This window comes from Gossypium hirsutum, chromosome A12 (genome assembly GCF_007990345.1).
Source record: "Gossypium hirsutum isolate 1008001.06 chromosome A12, Gossypium_hirsutum_v2.1, whole genome shotgun sequence".
Taxonomy (NCBI): domain Eukaryota; kingdom Viridiplantae; phylum Streptophyta; class Magnoliopsida; order Malvales; family Malvaceae; genus Gossypium; species Gossypium hirsutum.
Genome location: NC_053435.1, coordinates 79,939,140 through 79,950,716, shown reverse-complemented (window position 1 = coordinate 79,950,716; position 11,577 = coordinate 79,939,140). Strand labels below are relative to the sequence as shown.

Below are 11,577 nucleotides of genomic sequence, written 5' to 3'. Positions count from 1 at the left end.
GATTAAAAACTAATCTTGTACATCAACATGATGTACATGTAGCACGTTACTATCACTATCCGGTTATTCTATCAACCACACCAGTTAACAATAAAAATAGATACAATGTTTAACAGAAAAACCAATTTGCTCTTTGAATTAATATATAAGAACTAATTTACTTATTTTTTGAATAAAGAAAGCAAAATGCACTATAACTCCAAATACAAAAGCCTCCATTGTATTTTTTACCTTTTTATTGTTATTCGATCACATGGTTAAAGAGATCATGTGAAAAAACCAATCAATCATGTTTAACTAATAATAAATTTATATATCAACAAAATTTTATGCTATTAAACAAAAAATTTCATTTGCAAAATCATAAAGGCTTTAAAAATATTAACTTATTAAATAGTAAATGACATTTTAAACCATAAATGTTAACTCTATTAAATTTTGACTTAACTAATACAAGGACTAAATGATCTATTTTATAGATAAAGACTAATTTAAATCAAACCCTCTAATAAAAGGATGTATCAGATACTTTCACCTAAAAAAACACCATGCACTGATAAAGGGGTGTTTTAAGAAATCCGACAACATAGATGGAAATACAGACATCCAACGGCTTTGATCGGACATGTGTTTCTCTTCTATATCCAACTCTATTGTCCCAACATCAGCTTGAAGCAATCAACCAAACGATCACCCTTGAAAGTCACATGAGTTGCGGAGGGATAATTGCCCTATCGAAAAAGGCAATTAATGGAGGCCGATATCAAAAGAATACTCGTCAGTGTTTCCAAAAGACTAAAACGTATATGGCAGTACGCTGCATACCTCGTTATGAATAATTGAGAAATTCTCCAAGTTTACAGGTTTCAATAGCCAATTCCGAAAAGGAGGTCTTCCCTTAAAGAGTTTGGAAGCTAAGCTATATTCTTCAGCCCTGTCCTGCAATAAGCAAACCCAGTAATCACTAGTAGTCCATGCCACCGATGCACGCGTATTCATTTTTCCAAAATTAGGATACTAGGGAGTATAATTTGTATCGTTCGAGGTTAAGTCAATGGGAAAGTAAACCGATATCAGCATTCCATACTAATGAGTAACTCAGTTTTCAGCTCATAATCGAAGCCATTAAAAGGGTACACAAGCAACCAAGTTATACCGAGAGTTATCTGTTGGTTCAAAAAAGCATGTTTTCTTGCATCTATTACCAGCTTCATATTTGCAAACCAGACCAAAAATATATCAAGGTCGAGAATGAAATTTAATAATGTAAGTCCATAAGCATCAAGAATCATTACCTTGAGTTCTCGATAAGAAACCTCGTTGGATGAGCATCTGATTTTGCATTCATGCCTCAATGATATGAAAGTTTCCAAAAGTCGCTTCCTAGGGAGGAAAAATGTTTTTATAAGAACACGTTAATGACATGTTTTGGTTCCATTAGCATACTTTTAACTTACTTGCACAAGAATGATTCCGTCGATGGATAAACTGCCCCTTTAGAAGATGTGCCTTGCTTTCGTCCGGTAGTTCCAAGAACAACTTCATGCAGCCCCGATTTATTCCAGCATACAGAATACCTAAAAACCAATATATAAATCAATATAAAAAGCAAAAGTATAAAACAATACCTACACCTATTTTTTGGTATATTCAATATGAGTACCCGCAAGTTAAGGTGGCTTGAGCAGTCTCAGAATGTTGAAACTCCTTTGGTGGTACCGGTGCCGCAGAAAATATCGGCTGCTCACACAGCATTAAAGTATCAAAACCCCCCTGTCCTATATATAGGATTCAGAAACTGTAAACTTCACAAACCTTGTTAACTTCAAAAGGTTTTATAAGCTCATTTGACAATGGTGTAACCCGCTCGAACAAGGATCTTTTCAATTGTTTCACCAAGCAAACATCCTCGGAAACATAAGGAGATCTTCCGACAGTAACAGAATGCAGGTAAACAGGTCGAAGAAAGTATGAAAGGAGAGCCCCTAAGACGAGACACAAAATGTAAAATCATAAAAAGGAAAACATATATGCCGCACAGTTATCCATGTTTCAGTATTGATGATAGTAGAAACAAAGCATGTAGCATGCTAATGATAGAAGACTACGTATATAATAGCAAGTGATGAACCTTGAACCTTGAACACCAACAACATTCCAACGAGCTATCTTATCAGAACAGCTAACTGACAATGTTGTATCACCTCGACCAGGCTTCCTTTGAACCAATCCAATTAGTTCTGAACAACCTTCTGAAAACGGTGGTACCGATTCAATCAAAGGCACGAGGATCATACATATTACTATCAAAACTAACGTATGGTATAACCATTTCACAGAAATCTTAAATACAAACCGACCATGCTCACCGATAGAAGACGGTACCAGACAAAGTGAAGCATCCCCACCTATTAAACACAACATAGAGGCATAGAAACTTAAAATGCATTCTCAAAAAAGAAATTGAAAACTAAAAAAAAAAAAGAAAACCATTAAGGAATTACATGGTAATTGAGATATGTACAAATGTAATTTCCACCCTGCTCGGATTTTATACTTTATTCCGCCGGAACCATCCAATTCCGATTCGAAAATCGAGTTTTGAAAACCATTGTTGTCATTAAGACATTGAATCTCTGCATAGAAGAACCTGGCTCAATCACAAAAGGGGAAAATATATAAAATCTTAGAAACCCTAAAACTTAATTTTATAAAAATCCCTAAAACCCATTTTAGCAAAAAAAAAAAGGGGGGAACCTTAATAAAGCTCTGCGAGCAATAATTTCAGCATGGGAATCATTGACAATGTTACCACTATGGGTTAATTTGAGCGGCCTATACATTTTGTTCCCGTGCCTAATGCAATCACTTCCGTATCTGAACTGCAAAAAAGAATAAAAAGTAAGTAAATTAATTCAGTATTTCCATGGAAGCACCATCTTCAACAAATTGATTGAACCTTGAGAGGGAGATGAGAGAAGAAAAGCGGATAAAACGGTGACTTCACGTCCTTGAGGCTTCCCTTTCTTGGGAAGTGATTTGTAGAGTGAAAACACTTTGTCTGCAACCATGGGTCCCCATTGTTTCTCGTCAAGTTCCAATTGAGATTCCTCCATGGCAGTAAGTCAAGCAAGGAAGGAAGGTGAAAGGTGAAAACTGAAAAGGAGAGACTGTGAACTGTGAAGCTTTCCACTTTGACTGGACTCGGGCTGGGTGGGCTGGTGGTTGGCGAATGGGGGATTCTTCGAGCTACACAGTTCGTTGTTGGGCTTGCCCTAAACCTTCGTGTTCTTCGTTAATTTAAGAAAAGGATAATATACTAAACAAATCCTTTAACTTCTACACTTTGTTCATGTACATCCTTTTTTCATAACCAAATTAGCCCTGGCCTTTAAATTTTATTCACGAAAGCTCTTGTTTTTAAAATTAGTTAGCATTTTATGCTAAATTGTTAATGGGACAGAATGACATGCTAAATTTTGTTGACTTTGACAAACATACAAAAACATAATCTATTATCGTAATTAATATGATGGATTAAAAATAAGTAATCACATAAATAATAAATAATACAAAATAATATTTTATTCGGTAAAAATATCATGAAGGCCCCTACGTTTGTCTCCTCTACTCAAAAAATAGGCAAATTAGTATTTGTACATTAGATCAAAGAGCATCTTATTCTCTTTTCTTTTCTTTTCTTTTTTTTCCATTCATTTTCTATTGTTAAAAACCAACATGACTGATAGAATAATCAAATTATGACACATGGCATGCCACATGTACCTCATACTTACGTATAGGGATTAGTTTTTAACAGTAGAAATTGATAAAATTTTAGCAGAAGGGCCGAGTTACTCTTTGATCTGACGTATAAGGACTAATTTGTCTTTTTTTAAGTAGAGGGGTCAAAATGAAATCCAGCTCTTGATATAAGGCCTCCATGGTACTTCTACCTATTTTACTCTTTTTATTTTATTAATTTATAATTTAATATAGGTATAATTTTAGTTTTACACATACAGTTTAACATAAAAATGTCAGTATGATAAAATGTCATTAATGATTATTCTCGTTTTATTATAATTCACCTTATTGTCGTCTGGTTCTTACATTTAAATCCAAATATATATCTCATTGTAGATTACAATTAGGGGCGAAATCAGAAAATTATTTTAAGGGGACCGAAATTAAATTGTAATTTTTATGATAGAAAAAATACAATTCACCATTTTAATAGACTATATTTTTATCATTTTTAAATGATTAAATCAATTTTTTATATTTTAGGGGTCAAAGTGCAAATTTATCTTTATTAATTTAAAATTTTAAAAATTTTAAATGAATCATATAAAAAAAATTCATTTTAAGGGAGGCTGGACCTTGCCACCCATTATCTGATTATAATCTCATTGTAATAATATTCAATTTAACTATTACAACAATTAATCAATTAACATATTTTTTTTCTCATTGATACTAAAATAGAGGTATTAATGAAATTTCTGAGCCCAATCTTGAATTGACTTAACCCGAAATGCTCAAATGACTCATTTCTTTATTTATTTTAAATTTTTTTTTAATTTTTTAAACAATAAATTAGAGCAAGCTTCAAATTATGATTTATTCATCAAGAATTCATGTTTTCAAAACTAACATGACTTCAAATCATTTTATCAAGAGAATAATGAATTAGACCAAATCTAATCAATTTGAGATTTGAAACTTAAAATTAACCTCACCGCTATGTAAAAGAAGTTTTAGGATATTTTTAAATATGTAGTGAGTTTACCTACAATTAATAAAAAATTTATAGTGACAATGAGATTAAATATGGTAGCAATACTGTAGCTAAAATTATATTTGAAAAGTAAAGATTAAAGAAGCCTAAACATTAAATTAATAATAATTTTAATAATAAAATATTAAAAAAGACAGCATTAAAGTGATTGGTCCCCCTTTATTGCAAAATGGCCAACCAAGTGATTAGCAAACAGCGTAGCATCGAATCATTCAAAGGGATCCCATGCACGTCATCACATGCTTGCTTGGCTGGTCACCACCCAAATTAGGGTTTAAACCTTAATATTTTCCAACTTATATCTAAAAACATCTCTCTTAAAAGACTAACTCAATCATCACGCATTTTATTCCATTTAATGATTTCCTTTATCATCTCGATAAATTTTAAACCTTAAATTTTACCTGATTTGTCGGTTTAATTATTAATTTAAGTGTTAATATTGATTCGAATATAATGTAAAATATTTATTATCATTATTATTTAAGTTTTTGGAGAATAGATATAACCTCAATCGAGTTAACGACTCAATTAGTAAAATTATGAAAATATTTTTCATAATTAAAATAGGTAATTATTGAGAGTATTTTAGTCTTTTTTATTTTTTAAAAAATAATAAAAAGTATGCATATTGTGAAATTTAAATCTGAACTAATTGCATTAATAAAACATTTAATTTACCACTCAACTAAAGCTTTATTTTTATAATTTTATTATTCACGCTTTATTACTTCCATCAATTGTATATCTATACTTACTATTATTGAAGTTCCTAATTGAGTTAGTATAATATGATTTCTAATAATAATATATTTCATTGAGTTGTGTCACAAGTGTTAACTTGACAGCGATTCAAGATTAATGACAACATGATAAATGATTTATTTTTTAAATTTTAATATTGCACATATTTAATGTGTTATTATTAATTAGTTTTGAACCATATTTTTATTATTTATTTATGTTATTTTAAATACACATTTATGTTCTAAAATTGTGATTTTCACATTATACACATGTAATAGGATTTTTAATATTTATAACATGTAAGCAGTTGTAAATATGAGTGTACTTATTATATAAACAGCTTTGATATGGTGTATTAAAGAAAACATATCAATAAAAATTAAGATAAATTACACTAATAGTCACCTAATTATTAATATTTTTTTAGTCTCTTAACTATGAAAAGTTTAGCCATCAATTCTTTGTTTTATTAGTTCAATTGAATAAATTATTAAAAATTAAAAAATTAAAACATAAAAAATCAATTCAACTTCCTAATTTGATCCATTCACGAGTCTACAAACTTAACCTTTTATTATTAACTGATACTCTAATAAATTTTTTATCTAATCGATTAAATCGATATAATTCCGAAAGAGTGTGGTTATCCAGATTGATTGCGGATTAACAAATAAGGTATAAAAGATTTTGTTTTTTTCTTAAGACAAAATTAATCCGTTGGAAAACGACAAGACACACCTGGGATTCTTCACGCCAGCTCATCAATTTCAGGTCCCTGTTTTTTTTCCCCCAAACGGCGCAAAGCCTTTCAATATCCTCAAACTAATCAATGCTGGTGGTGGGGCCCCTAGTCTTTCCTGTCACTACTTGACACAATGTTAGTTCCCAGCATTTATGCCTTAAATCTACTCCACGTCGTCGTATCTCACTTGCCCATACACGTGGCATACTTTAACCGCTTTACCTGCGGCATAAATTTATTTCACTCCCTACCCCTACTCTTCATTTTATTCCCTTCAATTAAATTTTAGATTTAAAAAAAAAAATCATCACGAATTGATTAGTTTTTAAATTTTTTATATTAATTTTAGATTTTTTATGGTTTTTAATATAATTGAAAAAATAATTTTCAAATAAAAAATATAATGATAAATTTAATTTTATGTTTTTTATCATTTTAGCTTTAATTCTCTTTTCCAGATCAATTTAATTATAGATTTTAAAATTTAGTTAAATTATTTTTTTAAAAAAAATTAATAAAATTGTTAAAATTTTAACAGTTTAATGTGACAACTCATGTGACAGACTTCATTGATAATGTGGATTTTTTAAATTATGAATTTTTGTAAGCTTTTAAATTTTATGAAGTATAAATAGTTATCACACGAACAACCATATCATTATCGTTAAAAATTTAATGATTTAGTCAATTTTTTTTACAAAACAATACTAAAATTTAAAAATTAAAACCTAAATAACAAAAAAATATAAAATACAATATTTATAGTTTTTAAAAGATATTTATTTTAAATCATAAAAAAATTAAAATTAACATAATTTTCTTTTGATACATGTCTAGAATACACATATCCCTTTCTAACTATAAATAAAAAAATAATGCACTTTAACATACTAAAACTTACATCCTCTCAAATTATAACCATGTTTACATTAATTGAACTAAAACTTAACCGGTAAAATTAACTCTATCATTCGATTGAGCGAAGAAACCGACACGATTCTAATAAATTTTTATTTCTGGATATATTTTTTCTTCAGTCCACGATCCCTACTACATCTACAACAATTGTCTTTTCAAACAAACCAACCGTTGGATGGAATAAATTGAGATAAGTATCCAAATCAACGGCAAATGGATCACTATTTACGCACTTTGTGCAGTATATAAAACTGCATACAGATATTAAATGAATTTATATCATTTAAAGCTAATGTTACTAAATATTATAGAGATATTTGAAAATTTTCTAGACTTATCCATTACCAAATTATTATCATTTTTCTTTTTACACCTATAAGCTTTAATTATGGCGGAGGAACGAAGAAGGAGGTTGCGGCTGAAACGCCGGTGGCTCGACGCCGGCAGTGGAAGCTCCACGCTGTAGCGGAGGATTTAAAGCTGATTCCGAGAACACAACTTAGCTCCACCGCAGCTGAGGAAAAATCCGATGAATCGAAGCTCTTGCCGTCGTTGAGAGTAAGCCTTGTTCGCCATCGCCACTCATCTTTTTTATGATTAAACTTTTTTCTTTCATTTTATATATTATAATAACGATACTTTTCGTATAATCCAAAATTCCATCATCTTTTTAAGTCATTAAATTGTAATCAATTTAAATTATCTTAAAAAACAGAGCTTAAGGCTGTTAGTATAAAGTTATATATTGAATCGATTTCTCTAGTGTCAATTTAATTCAAATTGAGACAAAATGTTAGTCAATTTCTTCTTAGTTACAATTAAAATAGCTACAGATCGCTTCGTTGTAAATTTTGAATTTTGAACTTGAGAGTCAACATAGCTCGGCTCGTTAGTAATTAGTAAGGGTGAAAACAAGTTGAGTGGAGCTTCGATACTAGTAAGCTCGAATTAAGGATGACGGTAGAAATTTGTTGGAATTCGGAATTAATTATATATTTTTATAAAAATTAAAATAATTTGTTATTTTAATAATTTATATATTTTGAATATTTAAAAAATTAAATCAATTTTTTGTTATTTTAGATTAAGATGTAATTTTACGCGTATTAATTCAAATTTTAGGTAGCCAAACCCCAACCAGCCACTCTGGTGTTGCCCAGCTTGAACTCAATTGAACATTATTTTAAAACTCAAGTTCGGCTCAAAGATATTATTAAGGTAGACTTGATAATTAGACTTAGGGTTAATAATATATATTAAGACTCAATTTAATAATATAAAAATATTTAAAACATATATTAAAATATATATTAAAATGAAAAATTTGATAAGATTCACGAGCCATTCAAGTAAAGTATATTGAACTCGAATTTGACTTTATCAATAGCTTGAGTTATTTGAGCTTAGCTCAATAATTACTAAATAGAGTCAAGTCAAATCCAAATAACTTAACATCAGTGTTTCATTTACACTCTTATGTTTTAGCATTTAATAAGCATTAAGAATAGCCAAAGTCTCATCATCACCTTTATCTTCTACCAACTTGAATACATGCTTAGAAAAACAGATTGAGAAACACTTAATTTATGAATAAAATCAATTGAATTTCCCGTCAAAAATGAAAACTAGATCCCTAAGGAAGCTAGTTTTCTAGAAGTAGAATCCTACTTTTGAAGCTAGGCTTTTTTTTATGGAATGACCTCTTCTTTTCTCCTTTTAATTCATCAAATTCATTATGTTATGAAGGGATACTTTGTTATAGGTTTTCTTTTTTTCTTTTTTTAAAAAAAAAATTCTTTTCTAATCTACTAATATAATTAGGCTGGCAAATGATTTATTATTATATATATGATCTTATTGTGAACATTGTTCTTCAATTTGTTTATCATGTTGCATTTATTAACCATTATGGCTGCTTTAATTTATTTTTTTAAGGTAAAATATTAAGTTGATAAAGTTGCTTTGATGCTACACCCTGTCTTATTTATTTGCTTTTTAAGATTGAATAAACAAACTTCAATTGCAATGTCATATATATATATAACTTCTCTATATATAAATCCATAAATTTTCTCAGTTTTGTTGATAGTTTTAGAGAAAGTTTTACTATATATTCTTCTTCAACCTGAGTTTTCTTTTTCCTCCATGACTCAAAGAGTGAGCTTACATTTTTAATTCAAATGTTGCACCATTTTCCAATATCATTTGCATAAGCTAATTGTATCGTTCTTCTAGTAGCTCCAACATTTTTTTCTTTTCATTTGACAGAAGCCCCTGAGCCAGCACAAGAAAAGTTCGAGTGGATCACATGATAGAGGTATACTTCTTTTTCTTTTTTTTTTTAATCTATCATTACAAGCCCGAATGAAATTAACTCAAATCAAACTAACTAGCAGACTAACGAACCCACACATTTATTTAGTGTGATTCTAATGAATTCTCAAAGTTCCCAGGTTCATTAGGGTAGAGGTATACCTTATTTGAGGCAATCATTATCATCAGATTTTCGATACTTTCGAGGCCACTGTGACCGAATTTGATACTCTCTTGTGTTCGTATTATCTTTTACTGTTATTTTTTCACATAGTCTCCATAGAGAATACGAAAGAGGATATTAAGATGAATCACTTTTTTTTTTTGTATTCAGATGTTGCTCTTGCGGATCTTGAAAAGGAAAAAAATTGTCATTCATTAAGGCATGGGAAGATAGTGAAAAAACCAAAGCTGAGAACAAGTAAGGCTCAAAACTCTCTTTGATTAGCTATATATTTTAGTATAATTAAAGTGTTCTTTTAAGTTCGAGACCCTTTCGAATTGCATTAAATTGAAAAATATGAACTGGTGTATGAATTCTCCCCTTGTAAAGATAGAAATTTTCTTTTCATAATCTTCCATTAGTGTTCCATTGCTGTAAATATTCTGGTCAAATTATGGTTTTGGTCCTTTTACTATGCTCAAATTGGATTTAATCTATGTACTTTAATTTAGCATAATTTAGTCTTAATTAGTTAGTTAGATAGTTAATGATTTTGGTTAAAATCTTTACCCCTTCCAATAAAAAAATCCCTGTTGGCATAATGAGTTGGAACTTGGAAGGGTGCTTTAAAAAAAGACTTCATCTCATCATTTTAACAGTAACAATTACCATTGTTAACTATTTGGACTAACTTAATAATATAAATAGGAGAATCAAATTATGTTAATTAAGTAATAATGACTAAATCTCACATTTGAGCATAATAGAGGTACCAAATCAAATTTTAATTAAATATTCTATCTCTATGTGGAGCTTATTTGCTAAATAGTTTGTCAACATTACTGAAATTTATGAATAGGGCCCAAAAAAGCTCTCTGCTATTGTAGCATGGGAGAACAGCAAGAAAGAGCTCTTGAAGCAAAACTCAAAAAAATTGAGGTATTTTTCCCCATCCTTGCTCGATTTTCTGGATAACAAAAGGCTGAACATTCGACATTTGTGTTTGTCATACGATAAAAATGGAACTTACTCGAATCAAACACATATTCATATCATATTCTCGGTAACTTTAACGTGTCTTGAGTATCGACAGGAACATTGGAAAAGAGAAAGCCGAGTACGCCGAGACAATGAAGAACAAGGGTGCTTCAATTCACAAGGAGCAGAAAAAGAGAGCAATGGTCGAAGCCAAACGTGGAGAAGAGGTTCTCAAGGCCGAAGAATACCGCTAATACCTGCGACCGGACAAAGTCCGAAAAAGCTCCTTGGGTGTTTCTGAAATTTCCGGTCCGGTATTTGAAATGAATTTCATTAAAATTTGTTTGCTTGCAAACACTTTTTTTTTCCTTGTTTGAACTCCATGTTTTCAATTGTGTTTATCTATCTTGTTTGTTTCTATGTTGTTTTTGTGTCTTGAGCATGTGGAAGGACTCATTACAAATTATGTATTATTGGATGTGTTGTTATGGAATACATTTTATTTTATTGTTCTTTGAGGACACTTTTTTAGGTTTTTCTTAATTTGGTTATGATCGAGATTACTTATTATTCGGTTCGGTTAATTCAATTTTATTTTGGGTTGTTAGTTAAAACAAGCTAAGTTGGTCGATTATCAATTTTTGTATTAAACATTAATGATCGAATTATCTGAAGCCATATCTATATAGTATGTCCAAACATATCATATAATCAAAATAACCAATTATTTGAATATTTGAAAAGTAATTGAAGATCAATTTTATTGAAATGGCTAGAGCCCCACATTTTTTAAATTGTAATGATTCACTTGAAATGCTCATCATAAATCCATTTGATTCAATTTAAAGATAATAATTTAAAATTGATTATTTTATTCATATTGATTCATTCAAACCAATAAATTTTGAATTAAAT

The 11,577-nt window shown here is 29.8% G+C and overlaps 1 pseudogene; it reads right to left on the bottom strand.

Moving 5' to 3' along the window:
- Positions 1-366: 366 nt before the first annotated feature.
- On the bottom strand, positions 367-3,229 carry LOC121203461 (tRNA-specific adenosine deaminase TAD1-like; annotated as a pseudogene).
- Between the last annotated feature and the right edge of the window lie 8,348 nt (positions 3,230-11,577).